This window comes from Dendropsophus ebraccatus, chromosome 8 (assembly GCF_027789765.1).
Source record: "Dendropsophus ebraccatus isolate aDenEbr1 chromosome 8, aDenEbr1.pat, whole genome shotgun sequence".
Taxonomy (NCBI): Eukaryota; Metazoa; Chordata; class Amphibia; order Anura; family Hylidae; genus Dendropsophus; species Dendropsophus ebraccatus.
The window spans coordinates 46,423,877-46,444,115 of NC_091461.1; positions in this window are offsets into that span (position 1 = coordinate 46,423,877).

Here is a 20,239-nt window from a genome sequence, read left to right on the forward strand (position 1 = left end):
CACCATTAACTAGTACAGTGGTACCTCAGTTCTCAAACTTAATTGGTTCTTGAAGGCAGTTTGAGAACCGAGCAGTTTCTTCCCATAGAAAATAATGTAAATGTGTTTAATTGGTTCCAGCACCAACCAATAATTGCCTACAATTCTCATTTATTACATTGTATAGTGCCCAGTATAATCTCTACAGTGCAGTACAGAACAGCACTATAAACTGTACAGGACATTACAGAACAGCACAATATACTGTACAGAGCAGCACTATACTGTACAGTACATTACAGAACAGCACTATATACTGTACAGGACATTACAGAGCAGCACTATACTGTACAGGACATTACAGAACAGCACTATATACTGTACAGTACATTACATTACAGAGCAGCACTATATACTGTACAGGACATTACAGAACAGCACTATACTGTACAGGACATTACAGAACAGCACTATACTATACAGTACATTACAGAACAGCCCTATACTGTACAGGACATTACAGAGCAGCACTATACTGTACAGGACATTACAGAGCAGCACTATATACTGTACAGGACATTACAGAACAGCCCTATACTGTACAGTACATTACAGAGCAGCACTATACTGTACAGGACATTACAGAACAGCACTATATACTGTACAGGACATTACAGAGCAGCACTTTATACTGTACAGTACATTACAGAACAACGCTATACTGTACAGGACATTACAGAACAGCCCTATACTGTACAGTACATTACAGAACAGCACTATATACTGTACAGTACATTACAGAGCAGCACTATACTGTGCAGTACATTACAGAACAGCACTATATACTGTACAGGACATTACAGAACAGCACTATATACTGTACAGTACATTACAGAGCAGCACTATACTGTACAGAACATTACAGAACAGCACTATATACTGTACAGGACATTACAGAGCAGCACTATATACTGTACAGTACATTACAGAGCAGCACTATACTGTACAGTACATTACAGAACAGCACTATATACTGTACAGGACATTACAGAGCAGAACTATATACTGTACAGGACATTACAGAGCAGCACTATATACTGTACACTACATTACAGAGCAGCACTATATACTGTACAGGACATTACAGAGCAGCACTATACTGTACAGAACATTACAGAGCAGCACTATTCTGTACAGGACATTACAGAGCAGCACTATATACTGTACAGGACATTACAGAACAGCACTATACAGTACAGTACATTACAGAGCAGCACTATATACTGTACAGGACATTACAGAGCAGCACTATATACTGTACAGTACATTACAGAACAGCACTATATACTGTACAGAACATTACAGAACAGCACTATATACTGTACAGGACATTACAGAACAGCACTATACTATACAGTACATTACAGAGCAGCACTATACTGTACAGTACATTACAGAACAGCACTATATACTGTACAGGACATTACAGAGCAGAACTATATACTGTACAGTACATTACAGAGCAGCACTATACTGTACAGGACATTACAGAACAGCACTATATACTGTACAGGACATTACAGAACAGCACTATATACTGTACAGTACATTACAGAGCAGCACTATACTGTACAGGACATTACAGAACAGCACTATATACTGTACAGGACATTACAGAACAGCACTATATACTGTACAGTACATTACAGAGCAGCACTATACTGTACAGGACATTACAGAACAGCACTATATACTGTACAGTACATTACAGAGCAGCACTATATACTGTACAGGACATTACAGAACAGCACTATATACTGTACAGGACATTACAGAACAGCACTATAGACTGTACAGTACATTACAGAGCAGCACTATACTGTACAGGACATTACAGAACAGCACTATATACTGTACAGGACATTACAGAACAGCACTATATACTGTACAGCAGGGGCGGACCTACCGCCGTAGCAGCCGTAGCGGCCGCTACGGGGCCCCTGGCACCAGGGGGCCCGTGGCCTGGGCCCCCCAGAGCTGACTGTCTGAAGCACCCGGGGGCCAAGCGGGCCTCCCGGGTGTTAAGTGTCGTGATTGACAGCGCGAGAAACCATAGGCTTCCCGCGCTGTCAATCACTCTTGTGACCGCAAGCAGCATTTTGCTTGCGATCACAAGAGTTTCCGCCCGATGAGCAGCTCCCTGCCGAAGTCCCGGGCAGCGCCATCATTGAGCGCCGCGGCGGCTGGGACTTCCGGTTTGCGTTCCCTGTACAGGAAGTCCCAGCCACCGGGGCGCAGCCTGAGCTCAGTGATGGCGCTGCCTGGGACTTCAGCAGGGAGCGGCTTATTGGTCGGAGGAAGAGAGAAGAGGAGACCGGCGACCGACGGGGGAGCGTGTGGTTAGGTGAGTTGTATTTTGTTTATTTTTATCAGAGGGGAACACTGGGGGCTATATGGGGGCTGAGGATGCACAACACTGGGGGCTATATGGGGGCTGGGGATGCACAATACTGGGGGCTATGTGGGGGCTGAGGATGCACAACACTGGGGGCTATGTGGGGAAGGGGATGCACAATACTGGGGGCTATGTGGGGGCTGGGGATGCACAATACTGGGGGCTATGTGGGGGCTGGGGATGCACAATACTGGGGGCTATGTGGGGGCTGGGGATGCACAATACTGGGGGCTATGTGGGGGCTGGGGATGCACAATACTGGGGGCTATATGGGGGCTGGGAATGGACAATACTGGGGGCTATATGGGGGCTGGGGATGCACAATACTGGGGGCTATGTGGGGGCTGGGGATGCACAATACTGGGGGCTATGTGGGGGCTGGGGATGCACAATACTGGGGGCTATATGGGGGCTGGGAATGGACAATACTGGGGGCTATGTGGGGGCTGGGGATGCACAATACTGGGGGCTATGTGGGGGCTGGGGATGCACAATACTGGGGGCTATGTGGGGGCTGGGGATGCACAATACTGGGGGCTATATGGGGGCTGGGGATGGACAATACTGGGGGCTATGTGGGGGATGGGGATGCACAATACTGGGGGCTATGTGGGGGCTGGGGATGGACAATACTGGGGGCTATGTGGAAGATGGGGATGCACAATACTGGGGGCTATGTGGGGGCTGGGGATGCACAATACTGGGGGCTATGTGGGGGCTGGGGATGCACAATACTGGGGGCTATGTGGGGGCTGGGGATGCACAATACTGGGGGCTATGTGGGGGCTGGGGATGCACAATACTGGGGGCTATGTGGGGGCTGGGGATGCACAATACTGGGGGCTATATGGGGGATGGGGATGCACAATACTGGGGGCTATGTGGGGGGATGCACAATACTGGGGGCTATGTGGGGGCTGGGGATGCACAATACTGGGGGCTATGTGGGGGCTGGGGATGCACAATACTGGGGGCTATGTGGGGGCTGGGGATGCACAATACTGGGGGCTATGTGGGGAAGGGGATGGACAATACTAGGGGCTATATGGGGGATGGGGATGCACAATACTGGGGGCTATGTGGGGGCTGGGGATGCATAATACTGGGGGCTATGTGGGATGGGGATGGACAACACTGGAAGCTATACGGGGGGGGGGCTGGACATCATAAGGGGGCTTTATGGGGGCTGGACAACATAAGGGGGCTATATGGGGGAGTGGACAACATACAGGGTCATCTCTAAGAGGACTACACAGAAGTAATCTCGGCTCTCCAGCTGTTGCAAAACTACAGCTTTAGCTGTCCAGGCATGATGGGAGTTGTAGTTTTGCAACAGCTGGAGAGTCGAGGTTCCCTACCCCTGATATAGGTGATGCACATGGGGCCATCTATACGGAGCACTGAACAAGGGGCAATCTATAAGCTGTCTACACAGAGGGGGGCATATACTATAAGGGATATATATATATATATATATATATATATATATATATATATATATATGTTCCTATACAAGGAGTCAGGGCTACTCACTGAAAGAGGGTACAAAGGGGCCATTACAGATGTGCAGTTTGTATACAGATGAGGATGGTGTCAGTGTGAGGAGCCTAATATGTCTGTCTGGCAGATTCTGTGGATTCGTGGCTCCGAGAAGTTCTCATAACGGCCCAGGACAGATGGAGAAGATGATGAAAAGGGAAGAACTCCGATCAGAGAAGACGTCCCCTGTGAGTCACCTGATGTAACTACACTGTAATTTATATGGAGTACAGAACCTGTGTAGATCTGGGTGTGTTGATGGCGTAGTGGTCGGTCAGGGGTGGGGGTGGATTTGGGGTAGGGGGGGCCCCAATCAAAGGTTTGCTATGGGGCCCAGCCATTTCTAGTTACGCCCCTGCTGTACAGTACATTACAGAGCAGCACTATACTGTACAGGACATTACAGAGCAGCACTATATACTGTACAGCACGATACAGAGCAGCACTATATACTGTACATGACATTACAGAGCAGCACTATATACTGTACAGGACATTACAGAACAGCACTATATACTGTACAGGACATTACAGAGCAGCACTATATACTGTACAGCACGATACAGAGCAGCACTATATACTGTACATGACATTACAGAGCAGCACTATATACTGTACAGCACGATACAGAGCAGCACTATATATTGTACAGGACATTATACACAAGAAACATTCAGCAAAACCTGAAATTATAGTACAGTAGTTACTCACTCATCCTTTACTGTATAGAGTCCCCCCCCCATACCAACACTGTAACAGATGGGAGATGGTGGTGCCCTGACTGTACTACTACTGTACTGTATATGCACTCCAGCAGTATTATACAGTACAGGATGGGAGATGGTGGTGCACTGACTGTACTACTACTGTGCTGTATATGCACTCCAGCAGTCTTATACAGTACAAGATGGGAGATGGTGGTGCACTGACTGTACTACTACTGTGCTGTATATGCCCTCCAGCCATCTTATACAGTACTCTACAGGATGGGAGATGGCTGTGCACTGACTGTACTACTACTGTATATGCACTCCAGCAATCTTATACAGTACAGGATGGGAGATAATGGTGCCCTGACTGTACTACTACTGTACTGTATATGCACTCCAGCAGTCTTATACAGTACAGGATGGGAGATGGTGGTGCACTGACTGTACTACTACTGTACTGTATATGCACTCCAGCAGTATTATACAGTACAGTACAGGATGGGAGATGGCGGTGCACTGGCTGTACTACTACGGTACTGTATATACACTCCAGCAGTATTATACAGTACTGTACAGGATGGGAGATGGCGGTGCACTGACTGTACTACTACTGTACTGTATGTACACTTCAGCAGTATTATACAGTACTGTACAGGATGGGAGATGGCGGTGCACTGAATGCACTACTACTGTACTGTATATGCACTCCAGCAGTATTATACAGTACTGTACAGAATAGGAGATGGTGGTGCACTGACTGTACTACTACTGTGCTGTATATGCACTCCAGCAGTCTTATACTGTACAGGATGGGAGATGGTGGTGCACTGCCTGTACTACTACTGTACTGTACATGCACTCCAGCAGTATTATACAGTACAGGATGGGAGATGGTGGTGCACTGACTGTACTACTACTGTACTGTATATGGACTCCAGCAGTCTTATACAGTACTGTACTGTATGTGAAGCCTCACCAGTGCTAACATCACCAGGTACAACCCACCATCCCCGCTCGCAGAAATGTTCAGATACCAAGTACTTCAAGACCGGGGGCCCTAAAAGTGTTTGAGAACCGAGCAAGAGTTTGAGAGCCAAAGCAAACTTTCCTGGAAAATACAGTTTGAGTTCCAAGCAGTTTGAGAAAAGAGGTACCCGAGGTACCATTGTATAAAAGTTTATAGAACCGGAAGTAATTTATTTAGATGAACAGTGGTGTAGGTCAGGATGCCCAAATGTAAGGAAACTCATAATAACCAATGACATTTCAGATCAAATTTCTTTTGAGTTGTTTAGTAGCTAAACTTCAAGGCCTGTTTACCGCCAGATATAACGCATCTGTGCAGGGAGCTGTGTTATCATACGCATGAATTATAGCTGCAAAAGTTTTGAAGATGAATTTGCATGAAGCTTTGAAGTTCTGGTTAATAGATTGTAATTCGTTTGAAAAGTTCCACTTCCCTTTTGCGCTATTCTTCTGACGCATTGATGTGATTGGAAGTTACTGCTTTGGCTTCAATTTCACAGGTGTCAAATGAATCTCCTATTTGTATATAAATATATATTCATTTCTGATTTGTGCAGAGTAAGTACTTCATCAAGTCAAATTTGCATCTTCTGCAAAACTTACTTGTGTTTATCTTTCTACTATATTTTAACATAAAACGTAAAATATGCCAAGCCTTTTACCCATCAGACACATAGCAGGTAAAAGACGATGTGTGAAATTATACTTACCGTGGAATTATTCAGAGGTTGAAAAACATATAATTGTATTCATGGATTAAGGTGGACAGGAACATAAGAGCAGCAGCACACAGTACTGAGTGCGGAGCCAAAACATATGATGCTAAGTGCACAATCATTTCATCACATATGACACAGCCAGCCCAACTTTAACACCAGGTAGTTTTTTTATTTTTTTATTTTACTATTCTGTGTTTATCCACTTTATAATGCATTAATATAAGTCTTATACATTTACTCAATCTATTCCTCATGATCAATGGTTCATTTCCCTAAATCTGTAAAAAAAAAAAGGTATTGACTTATAGAATGTAAAGCTTTTATGAAATACCCCCTTGTATTCAGGTACAGTAAGTTCCCCCCATTAAATAAGTACTGTAGGTTGCTCCAGTAAGTAAAAAGTTCTCCCTCCTTTAGGCTATGTTCACACAATGTTGTTGCAACGGCCGTGATTAGTATGGAACTTACGCCGTGCTGAAAGCTGAGGGAATCCCGGCCGAAGTGTATACACAGTAGTATACACTCCAGCCGGGATCCCTAGCGGCGCCGCAAGAAACTGACATGTCAGTTTTCTTTGGTCGCTATTCAGTGAATGGCAGCTGCAGAAAACCCTGTCAGCTCACACAATAGGGCGTGCGACTCCGGCCGCACGCTCTATTGTTTGCAGTACTGTAGCTCAGGGCTTTAACTGTTTCAGAGCTCACTGCACCATAATGAATTATGACACAGGGCGTTCTAACAGTTTAGTCCGTGTCATACAGGTTGCCTACGCACTGTATATATGAAACATGTCTGTGCCCTAAGGTGGGTATCACCAGTAGATATTCCCCAATAGGTAGGTGATCCCTGTAAATAATAACCCCCAATAGGTAGTTAGTCATTGTAGATAATATCCCCTATTAGGTAGGTGGCTACTTTTGATCATATCCTCCATTAAGTAAGTGGATAAAATGCCCCTAATAAGAAGGTGGTCTCTGTAGATAAAATCCCAGATTAGCTAGGTCCTCTTAGTAGATAATTTCCCCCAATAGGTAGTCTCCGCTGTTAGGAAGGTTCCCCTTGCCAAGAAAAAACAAACAAACATACTCATCCTGTCTCCCTCACAGTCCACCAGTGTCCCTCAATTCTTCTATGCATGGCGCATGGTGACTTATAACATCAGGCAAGTTGGGGCACAAAAGCAAGTAATGCTCTCAGTCACTAGTGACTGCTGACAGGAAGCTGATTTACAGAGAAAGAAGCCAATTGTGTTCCCTGTGCATGCCCCCAAACCAGAATATGGATGACGCCCCAGGAGATTGCATCCTGGTGGTAGTATTGGTCCTGCTTGTGTTAACCCATTTAAAGGGGTACTCTAACAAAAATAAATTCTTTCAAATCAACTGGTGCCAGAAGGTGCCAGAGATTGGCAATTTACTTCTTCCAGCACTTATCAGCTGTTGTATGTCCTGCAGGAAGTAGTGTATTCCTTTGAGTCTGGAGATCCGCAAAAGTTTTCTGTGGGGATTTGGTGCTGCTCTGGACAGTTGCTGTCATGGACAGAGGTGGCAGCAGAGAGCATTGTGGTCAGACTGGAAAGAATACACCACTTCCTGCAGCACAAACAGCAGCTGATAAGTATTGGAAGACTTTCTGACACCAGTTCATTTCAAAGATTTTTTTCCCCATTAGAGTACCCCTCAACAAACAAAAGGAAAGTAAAAAAAATCATTGTGTCATCTGAATTGACAACAAAACTTTGTTGCTATATTGTTATTAAAGGGGTATTCCATTCTTATGATGTTATGCCCCATTCCAAGTTGATCGGTGGGGGTCCATTTCATGAATGAGAACATGAACAAAACTGTTCCTGAAATAAATAGTGCGCAAAGTTGCTGCGGTTGGATCTCCACAGATTAACTTGTTATCCCTTCCCCGTGGATAGGGCATGACATCATAATATAGGAATACCCCTTTAAGTTTACCATGTTTTATATGTCTACAGACGACTATATAAACAACTAAATAAAAGTGTAGAAGTCAATACATTTCCAGACCTGTTTCCCTATGGGTACGCTGTATTCCGTTGCAATTGTCCGCATGGTGACGATGAAAATGGAAAGTTTGGGCAATTATCTGAAGGGTATGAAAGAGTAGATCTTATTTTAAAAAACATTCTAGAGTGCGGAATCTCTTATCTTCGGGATGTGAACACAGTCAATGCTTTTAGCTTCACAAGTAATGATGTCACAATGTTGGCGAAAAAGTGAGTTCAATGTAAGGGCAGGAGGGAAGAGACGAAGAATATTTGTCACTATGTGGAGGGGATAAAAATTAATGGTATCGCAGCTTTCTTTGAAGTGAGAGAAGTATCATGCAGATTGCAAAGTCATTATTTTTCTATCCCCAAGTCTCAAAGCGGAATTATTCATTTCTCAAACATAACTGTTCCATTTTATACAGAACAGGGAAAGATCTTCAGAGGGAATAAAAATATGAAAACTGTCAGTGAACTTCAGGGTCTTCTATGGAGGGTCACTTGGCTCTGTATACGTCTAGTGGTTATCTAATCATCATCTTTTATCACTGGTGGTTTGGTTGGATGTGACTTATTCTTTAAAGGAGAAGTCCAGTGAAAATGTTTATTAAAAATTGAACAAATCACCAATACACACTTATTACGGGAAATGCATATAAATTGCTTTTTTCCCTGCACTTACTACTGCATCAAGGCTTCACTTCCTGGATAACATAGTGATGTCACGACCCGACTCCCAGAGCTGTGTGGCTGTTGGAGAGGATGATGGCAGGAGGACACTGAGGGACACAGGGCACTGGAGGGACACTGAGCATCCCCCTGCCATTATCCTCTCCTGCAGCCACAGCCCACACAGCTCGGGAAGTCGGGTCGTGACATCACCATTTTATCCAGGAAGTGACATCACCATTTTATCCAGGAAGTGAAGCCTTGACGCAGTAGTAAGTGCAGGGAAAAAGCACTTTATATGCATTTCATGTTATGGCTGGGTTCACACTATGTATATTTCAGTCAGTATTGTGGTCCTCATATTGCAACCAAAACCAGGAGTGGACTAAAAACACAGAAAGGATCTGTTCACACAATGTTGAAATTGAGTGGATGGCCGCCATATAACAGTAAATAACTGCCATTATTTCAATATAACAGCCGTTGTTTTAAAATAACAGCAAATATTTGCCATTAAATGGCGGCCATCTACTCAATTTCGACATTATGTGAACAGAGCCTTTCTGTGTTTTTAATCCACTCCTGGTTTTGGTTGCAATATGAGGACCACAATACTGACTGAAATAAACGTAGTGTGAACCCAGCCTATAAGTGTATATTGGTGATTTGTATAACTTTTGGTGGCGGTGCAATACTTTTGTAAAAATTTTCGCCGGACTTCTTTAATGTAAGGATGATAATCTCAATATGTTCTGACATCCTGGTGAGTTTCTGCTGGGCTTGTGCTTATAAGGGAAGCGAATCTAAACAATTAGAACTTCGGCATCAAGAAGAAGGGATAGAGCAGCTAACTTGGGCACTGATTCTTTCCGAATGCCTAAATACTGTACATGCTAGAGTAATATTTGTAAAAGTATTTAATAACCGGTGGTGTGATTATATGTGTGACCATGGTGATCGATGACTCCAAGACCTCCGGCTACCACTTCCTCCTATCATATTATGGGTGATATGTTACTGTAAACCTTATGCCCTTTAATTAAATACAGTTATAAATTATTTTTTTATTTCTGCCGTAAAAAGTTACTCAAAGGGGGGGGGGATTTTCCAATTAAATTGCCATAAAATTATTCAGCTCTGTAATTTACTTTTAAAAAGTACAGTACTGCTGTATGTCGTGCAAGAAATGAAGTATTCTATTCAGTCTGACACAATGCTCTCTGCTGACTCCTCTGTCCATGTCAGGAACTGTCTAGAGCAGTAGCAAATCCCCAAATCAGAAAACCTATACTGCTATGGACAATTCCTGTCATGGGCAGAGGTGGCAGCAGAGAACCCCGTATCAGACTGAACAAGTACATTGATTCCTGCAAAATATACAAGTACTATATAAGTACTGGAATACTTGAGATTTTTAAATAGAAGTAAATTACAAATCTAGATAACTTTTTGACACCAATTAATTGGATTTTTTTTCTCTCCACAGTAACCCTTAATTTGTAGTCAACAGAGTTTGAGCTACAAGGAAAGTGATGCCCCACTTTGAATTTGGGGTTCTAGTAGATTTCTTTTATAATGTATCACATTGGTAACATGAGGATGAGAATCATCAGACCCAATAGAAAACACTTTAAGGCTATGTTCACACAACGTATGAGACCGGACGTTCCCTGACTCCGGCCGGGTCACGGAACGGCCAGTCTCTGGCCGGATCATCTCGGCCAGTACTTAAGTACCGTCCGGGTGATCTTTCCGTCCGCGGAGCTCTGATGCGGGCGCACCAGCGCACCCTCATCAGAGCTTTACCCTGCACACAGTGAAGCAAGCGGCCGGAGCCGCTCGCTTCACTGTGTGAACTGACAGGTCTTTCTGCGGCCGGAATTCACTGAATTCCAGCCGCAGAAAACTGACATGTCAGTTTTTTCCAGCGGCGTATGGGATCCCGGCCGGAGCATATACGATGTGTGTACGTTTCGGCCGGGATCCCATTGCAAATAAGGCATTGTTCCACACCGCAAAACTACGGCCGTAGTTCTGCGGCAAGAGCTACAAAAATAAAACTACATATTGCAACTGGAACTACCAAACGCGTTTCCCCGTATAGCTGATAAGAGCAGTTTTTAAGGGGTTAACTGTTCCAAAAGGGCTAGTAGTAATAGAACATAGATAGAGATATTTTTTTATGTATACAGAAAAAAGGCACAGGTTAGTGGCAACACCAAACAAATTCATTCAAATAGAGTACATCGGTGTAAGTATTTTAAAGGGAACCTGAAGGCCGCCTGACCCCCCGCTAGAGTCCCGGATACTTACCCCATCTTGCCAAGTCCCGTTCCTGAAGGCGGTCCCGGGATGGAGATATCTGAGTCTGAAGCTCGCGCTGCTGAGATGAGTCCGACGCCCATAGAGAATGACAGCTCCATTCATTCATCACAGCAGCACGTGCGCGCGCGTCGGGCTTCAGACGGGGATAACCCGTCCCGGGACCGGCTTCAGGAACGGGACTTGGGGAGATGGGGTAAGTATCCGGGGCTCTAGCGGGGGTTGGGTAGCCTTCACCCCGGGACGGGGGAGGGGGCTGACAGGTTCCCTTTAAAAGTGCAACACCACTCACAATCACTTGTATCAGTGGACAGCCGTCCAATACCATACACAGTGTAATGTTAGCCAACTACAGCCGAAATATTCCTATGAAAATGGGTACAATAGAAATTAAGATATAAGATGTGGCTCAACTGTGGGCCAAGTTGGCCTGTGGGTTATGTAAATGTTGCTATGGATGTAAGTCTTCATATTAGGCATAGAGAATTACTGGTTACAGCTTGCAGCAGCATTTCAACTTAGGAAATTGCTATTCTGTAACTCTAATGTAGATGTGGGTGGAAGTGATTGATACTCCACATGGTCTTGGCCAAAATATCTGTAAAAAATATTGTTTTTCTTAGTTTAACTTGCCCTTTAGCTGAACAAATTAAGTATTTCGTCAAGATGAACTAATATTTTATCACCCATTAGTTGTACTGTATGAGGAATGGATGACTCACTTCTAGTTTTTATTCTGCCAGTGCATTATTCATGGGCTCATGCTCATGCAAAGAACAAAATATGTGTTTAGGATTTCAAAAAATTTGGCAGCGCTGGTTTCTATTCCTTTTGGAAAATCTCTGCCCACATTACATAATACAGTTATACTCACGCTGTAAATAAATCATTTCAGCTGTTGAATGCATTGATGATGGCTTGATGCTTAGAAGCGATCGCCCCACCCCCACCCCCCAATTCTGAAGCCAGCAATTATGTTTGACATGCATGAAAAACACATACAATGGAACAGCAACTGGTATTTTATTTTGGTTTTGCAACTGTATACTGTATACAGAATTTAACAAAAAATATACAATTTACTCATGTCTAAAAAGAATCTAGCCAAATGACATGTAAGGCCCTGTTCACTCGATGGAATTGGCTCCATTCTCCGGTCACAGAATTGACATGTCAATTTTTTGAGTGGAGAGCGGAGGCGCGCAAGCCATCCCATTCAAACAGATAGAAGGCAGGATTTGGCGCCTCAGGGCCGATTTCGCAGTGTGAACGGGCCCTAAAACAACATTTATAATAGACGACTAAAATGTTCTATTTAAGATAGCAGTTGGTACATGAAGACGATAGTCTGTTATGTTGTTCCTACAATACTATATGTTAGGTAAGGTTCACACTACATAAAAAACACGGCCATATTTCATAACAATGGCCGTATTTGCGCAAATACGGCTGTTGTTATGAAATACACATAGTGTGAACATAGCCTTAATGTGTATATAGACAATAGTGACTAACGCTGTCAAATAAAAATCAATAAAGCTGCAACCAACCCAGTTATCAGTGGCTAAATGGTACAATGCTCCTTGGCCACAGTCGTCCTTTCTATCGGAAATATTCATCAGGTTTTATGTTTCCTAACTACGCACCTACCTACCTACCCCATTGCATACTGGGGCAACATTTATCAATACTGGTATACTCGTGCGCCAGTCTTAAATAAACCTCTGCCCCTTTTAGTAAAGCCTGACTCCTGATGAAGCTGTAAGGTGGCAGCGTAAGGTTCTCCCACCCCTCTGACCACTCGGGTACTGCCTATTACAGGTTGTATTGTCCTTCATGCATTTATTTTGATTATATGTTCACTGTAGTGCATTTTTTGTATACATTTATTCTGATGCATTTATTTTGATTATATATTCATCATTGTGCATTTTTTGTATACAAGTATTAAGTCCATCCAGTGCAGCCCATTATGCTGAAATTTTGATTCAGAACAAGACAAAACCAACTATGAAGTAGGAGACAATTTTCTTCACCTTTGCAAGAAAAAAAGATAGCACATGACCTCCGCAAATCTAGTAATTATTAATTTAAATATCATCATGCTTAGAGAGGTTATCCAAGCTTAGAAAAACATGTCTGCCTTCTTCCAGAAACAGCACCACTCTTGTCCTCAGTTTGGGAGTGGTTTTGCACCTCAGTCCCATTAAAGTGAATGGTGCTGAACTGTAATACCACACCTGGAGACAGGGGTGGTGCTGTTTTTGCAAGGAAGTAGCTTTTTCTCATCTTGGATAACCCCCATTAGGAAAAGCATCTACGCTTTAGTGGTCAGCACTGTTCTTTATACTATACTTTTGAAGTAAACAAAGTCCGTGGGAATCACCAGAGAAATGGGGCTGGAGCAGAAATGGATATGACAGGTGAATAATGGTCTGTTTGTTATTCTACATTTTCTACTTGTTGATACATTTATTATAATGATGGAAATTCCTCCTTTTTTTCTCAACAAGAGTCTGGCCAACTTTAGTATATCTATGGAATGTTGGGGGAAAACTGTAGAACGAATACCGGAAGAACACATAGATGCCATTGATCAGACTTGTCTCTAATCAGTTTAGAGGCAAAAATTATAGGTAACAACATATGTCTTTGGTCTGGTTTTATTGGATTTCTTATATGCAAATAAAATTATGATTATGACATCATTTTCATGTTTTAGAGGAAATTCATAGTGTTCTCAGTTTGGTAATTTGTGTTCCCACTTCAAAAGCTTTGCAGTGAGAATTTAATGTTTTCATTGTTCATAAATCATGAGTTTGCCTCGGGTGATCATTTCTTGCATATAACTAGAAAAGCGTATTATAATTATGTTCACTATTACTTATCATTACCTTACATTACAACATCCTGAAACCACGGCTTGTTATGGATGTCATCTGATTGGATGTCTTTCTTGGTTCTGCGAACAATGTGGCGCTGTCATATCCAGTTGCTCATAAAGGGCTGTCTCACCATGACAGGCCTTGTCCATATGCCCTATTAAAGCAGGTGGATGTCCTAGAGGGCCCCTGCTGTTAGAGCAGCTTTGAGTTTTTAGTTTTTTGTTTTTTTTATATTGGAGTGTTTATGCTTTATATGCACAGACATTCATTACAGTGGCTGTTATATAACGCTTTGTTGAAGTAAAGGGGAAAAGATAATCAACAAAGAGAAGGAAAGCCAGACTGGCAGTGCAGACTTTTTCTTTGAGAGACAGCAATATTAACTTCTTTTCTGTTGTCTGGGAATTAAAATATATACAGTGGTAGCTTGGTTTACGAGTGACTTGAATTAAACGCGTTTTGTAAGAAGAGCTCACAGTTTTTCAAAATTGTAACTTGGTGTAAGAGCATTGCTTTGGTGTAAGAGCTCCCTGTACTGGGTGGCAGGGGAAGCGGGATGTTGTGCTTGGCGGGGTCTACAGCACAGCACTGTAAAGGAAGTCTCCCTCACCTTCCAAATCATAGCAGATTCACTTCAGGCTGGGGCTTGCAACAGGGGACAGGACTGTGGAGGTAATCTCTTCATAGCTGTAACCCCTCTCTCCCAGGACAGAGAGTGCTGCATGTATGTGCCCACATCTGCCCTGCTCATTCCTTCATGCTCCCTGCAGTCTCTGTCCGCCCTTGTGTTTCCCATCCTCGCCATTCCTGCTATAATTTGCCTGCACTCAGCTATGCACACTGCTGCTATGATGTACCTGCACTAACACTCTGGGATTCACACTGCTGTAAAGAAAAGTTTCTGTCTCTGTCCTCCTGCACAGCTCCATGATTCTCACTTCCTGATTGGTCCATGCTGAACACACACCCCTTCCCCATTTCTGTCATGTGACCACACAGACCTCTGACAGCAGCCTTGCTTCTCTATTCTAGCCTGTTGTACTATGCTACTGCATTATGTGAATCTGCAGTTCTATCCTTTGTCTACAAACTGCTGCTGTTTTTTCACTTACTATACACCACATGCTGAATGCTATACTGTACAGTAACTTATAATATGACATATTCAGCTGTTTCTAAATGTTTGTTTCATTTGTCTTACATACTATTCAGAATACAAATTATTTTTGGAGACCAATTGTCTGCACTTAAGTGATTGTGATTTCTTATGGGAAAATTTGCTTTGGTTTAAGAGTGGATTTGGATTACAAGCATGGTCCCAGAATGAATTATGCTCGTAATTGAAGGCATATATATATATATATCTGGAGTTAAAGCGACTCTGTACCCACAATCTGTCCCCCCCAAACCACTTGTACCTTCGGATAGCTGCTTTTAATCCAAGATCTGTCCTGGGGTCTGTTTGGCAGGGGATGCAGTCATTGTGCTTAAAAACAACTTTTAATCCTTCAGCGCTGTGTTTAACGGCTGGGGCTTACATTTGTATATGCATTAGGCTGGCACCACCTCTCCGTCCTTCCTCCCCACCCTCCTCATCATTAGGAATGATGCAGGAACATTTACTGCTCTTTGAGCTTTGCACAGGTGTATTAACGATCCAGCCCATGTTCATTATACACACATGTGTGGAATAGGAAGCAATCTGCCTGGAGTATTCCTAATGATGAGGAGGGTGGGGAGGAAGGACGGAGAGGGTGTGCCAGCCTAATGCATATACAAATGTAAGCCCCGGCCATTAGACACAGCGCTGCCGGATTAAAAGTTGTTTTTATGACAATAACTGCATCCCTTGCCGAATGGACCCCAGGAAAGATCTTGGATTAAAAGCAGCTATCTGAAGGCACAAGTGGTTTGGGGGGGTCAGATTGTGGGTACAGAATTGCTTTAAAGGACAACTCCAGCATTTTTTGACACGCATGTAATGTGACTTAATAAGCTGGCTGGAGGCATTCCACCTGCCCCCCTACTCCCCAACTTCCCCCCAGAAGTGAAATAAAGACATACATACCAATATACTTTCAACCACATCCTCTTCTCCTGGCACCTTTTTGTGTTAATGATTTCACGAGCCTGGGAGCGGGGCGGGCCCGGTCTTCCTCCTCTTCAGCATCTTCTGTTTGAATGAATGGGAGAGAAAATGGTACTGGTGTGCCTGTGCACCGGCAGCCTTTTCATCAGCTGGACCGTGTCATATGGCTTCCAGCTTGCTCAGCCCTGACTGGAACCATGTGATGCAATCCAGCCAATAAAAAGGCTGCCGATGCACAGGTGTACCAGTACCATTTTCTCTCCCATTTATTACACTGGGAACCGGAAGTGAGGAAGAAGCTCTCCCCCTGTCTTCATGGTTCTCTTATGGAGAGGGGAGGGGTTGAGGGAGATGAGGCACCAAAACAGAACAATAAGTTAATTTAAAGCTACTTCACCAGGCTATCTCCTCTAAAGTCAGCACTGACCTCTCTGACCTCTAAATACTGCTTTCACACAGGTCCAGTTGTGTAATCCTTTGTTCTCTGCTCTCTGCTGGTGATTAATCTCCCTCCTCCCCCCTCCCCTCTCCATAGGTTACACAGGGCCCGACTGATGTAAAAGAGTCGAGATTTCCTGATAATGAGCAGTGAATTAGAGAGAGAAGGGGTGGGGGGGCAGTCTTTTTGGATGCAGATAATGGGATATTTGCCTAATATACCCAAATACTAAATTTCTTAAAATTGCCTGTACTATTGATTTCTGGGGGGGGGGGGGGAACAACAGTGACACTTTAAGCAGCAGAGAGCTATTCCTCCTGACCTTCCTAAACACGTGAAGGGTCAGCTGAGCATGTATGTGCTTTCAATGGGTGTGTGTATGGGGGGGGGTTAAGGCAAACCACTTATTTTGGGGGTGAACAAAAGTATCAGGTGATAACATAAGATCTCACCTAAACCACCAGAATGCTTTTAGGATTTTTTCCTCGTTAATTTGTTTTATTTCCACTTTTAAGGACATTATTATTTGTATTATTATTTTTTTTTTACCATAACTATTTCCTTTATCATCTGACCTTGCCCTATTGCCTCATTTATATACACAGCACTCATAAGCAATTCTTATAACCAATTTTATGCATATCACAAGGAATAAAGGGAAAATGCATGCACATAGATACAAAGGACATCCCATGGAGAGGCATGTCATACATCACCCATCACTACACAAGCCTGAAAAGTTCCTTCAACTCCTGTCTGCATGACAATTTCCCTAAAATATAAAAAACGTCCAATATAAATTTGCCTCATTGAGAAGAAACTAATCTCAGCCGGCCTATTCCTGTAAATATTCATACTTAATAACTCCAACTATACCTACATGCCAGTCTACACAGCAGAACATAAGAGCCAGTATTCATAATAGGTATTATAGCCATTTGTTGGAGAAGTGCTGAGTGATAAATTACAATGGATATTGGCAATGACACATTTTGGACGGCTTTCTGTTTGTCAGGCGTGCTTTAACTGTGAGCTAAGTAACCAGCTTGACACTGGCAAAGCACGCCTGACCTTTTGGTAGAAGCTTCCTTAGCACAGAGCAGAGTGAGGATTCAACAATAAATTTGACTGCAGTGAAAAGCTCTGAAAACAGAATACATCTTCTATACACAGCGATTCCTTGTGCCTGCCAGTCGTGCCTGCAATGTAAAACTGGCCCGAGTTTCTCATCCAGTGCCTAGTACAAGAAATATATAATTTAAAACAGATAATTTATCTTTTTGTGTGTCTTTCTGTGGGCTAGCACCCATGACACTATGAGCAGCACAGCTGCGGAGGGCAGAGGGAAAGGTGATGGGATAACACTACACTTATTGACTGCATATCTACTGGACTGCAATGTGATGGGAAAACAAGGCAGAACAGCTAACAAATGTACACAGGCTGTATTCACAATTCATTGCGTGAGCTGAGCGTGTCACACTGATATTGTACTGTATTCACATCATCAGCTACAGCTAAAGTATTTGCTATAATAGATTGTAGGGAAGTTAGCGGGAATCTGATCTCCGGGTTATAATATTTATAATATTAATAATGAATATAATAATGTTTACAATAATAATCACTATAATATTGCTAAGCATATTAGGCTGGGTTCACACCTAATTTTTGTTCATGTTTTTGCAAAAAAAACAGATGGAAAAACTGATGCATCTGTGTTTTGAGCTGTTTTCCACTGACTTCTATTATAAAAAAAAAAAAAAAGAATCAAAGCGCATCCTTTTTTAACGTACACAAAAATGTGGTTGACCACATTTTTGTGCACTTTAAAAAAGGTTGCGCTTTGATCTTTTTTTTTTTTTAGTACTGCCAATGTTTTTCTATGGGAATTAAATGGCTATGATTTTATGCACCTGTATACAGTGGGTTTTTCTGAAACACATAAACTCAATAATTCAATAATTAGAGGGAGAGTCTACTTTATTAAAAAGAATCTGGCATTAGGTTTATGCTGCCTTAACTGAAGGCAAATTAAACTAGAGATAGAAATGCTGAACCGAGCGGTTTATTACTTACATTATTCTGTTCAGTTTTTCTCCTGATATGCAGGAGAATGGACTTGGTGCCACCCCCTCACCCTCCGGATGCTGATTGACAGCTGTCTGCCCATACACAGTGTAGAAAGAAAACTGCAAATCATAAGCCAATGGGCAGAGAAAACTGGTGCTCATGAATATGCAGGACTACTGAGCACACACACATAATAGAGAGCGAGCACATAATAGAGAGTCCACTTTATTCAGGGGGATATCTCCAAATCAGCTGCCCAGAACAATGTAAGGCATACATTCAGAGTCTCTATCATTAGTTCATGCTACTCATAGGGCAGGAATAAACCAACTGACCTTATCTTATGGTAGGCCATCAATATTTGATTAGTGGGGGTCTGGCAACCAACACCCTACCAGTCATTGTTTACCAGAGCTGTGGTACCGGCAGATAAAGAGAACACAACCAGAAGACAGCTCCATACATTGTGTAGAGGCCATGCTGCGTTACTGCATGTCAGCTCCTATTGAAGTGAATAAGAATGCAAGCTGCAGTAACCCAGCATGGCCACTACTAGGTATGGTGGCGTCTTCTTCCCTCTTTTTACTGTCTATGCTGGCACCATAGCTTTGACAGACAGCTAAATGTCAGGAGTGCAATGTGTCAGACCCCTTACTGATGCATAGGATAGGCCTTTATTAAAAAGAAGTTCTGGAGAAAAAAAAACTTTAAAATACAGTTTAAAAAAAAGCAAAAATTGGCTAGCGCCCCTATGCCTCTGTTTACACTGTAGGTTGCACGCTGCATGTGGCTTAAGTGCAGACAAGAAAACAGAAGGTTCAACAGCAACCTACAGGTGCAAGTGCTTACTGTATATACTCCCCCCGGTGTACATGATAAAAACCTGCTCTATAGATATTTAAAAAATATCTGACCATTTAGCTGGTGCTGAAGGGGATGCCTATGTGGAGGATACTACCTTTTTTTGGGAGGGGGGGTTGCCTGCATAGACAGGTCTAAATACTAGATAGATGCACAGAGGGGAGTCTAACTTCTTTATGAGGGCACAGAGGGCCCTAACTACTACTACATGGAAACAGATGGAAATAATTACTATATTGGGGCACAGAGGGCCTTATTACCACATGGATGCACAGAGAAGCAGAATTTCAACAAGAAGGTACTGAGGGGCCAGACTACTATATGGGGGTGCACAGGGAGGGTCTATCTTCTATATGTAGGAACAAGGGGGGATAATCTATTATGTTAGGGTAAAGATAGTGGCCTTTTCGCTATATGAGAGCATAGAAGGGACCCTGCGAACTAAAGTAGGGCTAA